The sequence below is a fragment of the Sinocyclocheilus anshuiensis genome, unplaced genomic scaffold, assembly GCF_001515605.1.
Source record: "Sinocyclocheilus anshuiensis isolate Anshui unplaced genomic scaffold, SAMN03320099.WGS_v1.1 scaffold1099, whole genome shotgun sequence".
In the NCBI taxonomy this organism is placed as follows: Eukaryota; Metazoa; Chordata; class Actinopteri; order Cypriniformes; family Cyprinidae; genus Sinocyclocheilus; species Sinocyclocheilus anshuiensis.
In genome coordinates, this window is record NW_015546105.1 from 1,081,106 (window position 1) to 1,082,841 (window position 1,736).

Sequence of the window (1,736 nt, forward strand, 5' to 3'; positions counted from 1 at the left end):
TCCAGTTATGTGCAGTCAATGCCTGGGAACTGAACACAAGGTGGGTGGTGGTGATCTCACACTCATATAGTACAAATGCACACACGCTTTACAGGTTAAGTCCAGCTCATCTCATTCTGACCACTTTTAATCTACATAAATGGTCCTGCTTTTTCCACCGGCAGCATTCAGCTGTGCAGTGACAGATTTAAGGCTAATTAATGGGGTGGTCCTCTTTTCTCAGGCATCAGCATTTTGCTTTTCTCATTGTGCTAATCCAAATACCTAGAGGGAAACATAAAGATGCTTGCTCATTAAAAACAATCCATTCCAGTACTGATTTACCCATGTACAGTACCACTATTCCAACACCGCTGTTAAACAAGAGTAGGACTCAACGCTGTCCTTGTCAACACTGTTGCTTGGGACAACACTTTCATCTTACACTATTACTGTCAGACTCTGTTTCTGTCTTGTGTTTTGTTCCCCATGTCCTAGTTTCTCCCTCCATGCCCATATTTGGTCATTCCTGTTTCCTGTTCCTATTATGTTTATTGATCCCAGGTGTTTCTCGTCATCCCCTTGTCATGTCTTGTGTATTTAAAGTGTTTCCGTCTTTTAGTTCCTCGTGCTGTCTTAAATGTCGATCCCGTTCCTACGTGTGTGTTCCTTCTTCCTTGATGTCAATAAAGACTGTATGATTAAGTTTCTCCTAAGTCTCCATCGCTCCTTTGCTCCTCGCTCCAACACAGTAGGCAACACCGTGACAATTACAGTAGCCCCCTTGTTAGAAGATTGTTTTTAAATGATACAACAACATACATATTCTGTTCAAAATGAAGACAAAATTTATTTGGAGATTTACTTGTCCAAATGTTAGTGGAACAGGTCAAAAGTTTTGACCAAATAAATAAATAAATAAAAACACAGTTTTCGGTTCGGTTCGGTTTTGATGGCTTGGCACTTCAGACTGTTTTTCCTATTTAAAATGCGATTTTTCAAACAAATTAAGAACAACAACAACAAAATCCTGTACAATTCTTTACACTGGAGCAAAGCCACCTCGGGTATTTTCATAATTATTAAGTTTACTTGAAATCCATTGTTAATCAACATAGCCTTTTATTACAGTATATAATATATTTTCTGCCTCATTCTGTGATAAGAAGCAACATCACATCACAAAAGGAAGTTATTTCAAACATTCGACTGATGCTGTGGAGTAAAAAAAAGTTATAATGTTCTCTTTTGTTGGACAACAGGTAGAAATGCTTCTCATTGCAAGTTTACATTACAAGGGAAGATGTTCAGCATGTGTTCTCACTGTTCTGAGTTGCTTTCTCAAATGCATGTTATAAGCGGGGAGGCGTTTCGTCATCTCAGCGCGTAGACTCATGGACACAAAAACAGAGCTAATCCAGAGGGAAATAAAACGCACGGAAATTATTTAAACGCAAACCAAAAGAACCATAATTCATAATTGAACTGTGGATGTCGTACCGAACGTAAAATCCCTTTAAAGGGGTCATATGATGCGATTTAAATTTTTCCTTTCTCTTTGGAGTGTTACAAGCTCTTGGTGCATAAAGAAGATCTGTAAAGTTCCGCCCGCCACCGCTCACTCAAGCCGGCCTCCACTCACTCTAGGCCGCCGGCCTCTGCTCACTCCAGGCCTCCAGCTTCCGCTCACTCTAGCCCGCCGTGTGTGACGCTGTGTTTCGTTGTGAAAGCGAAACTACTTTGTTTGGCCTTCCAAA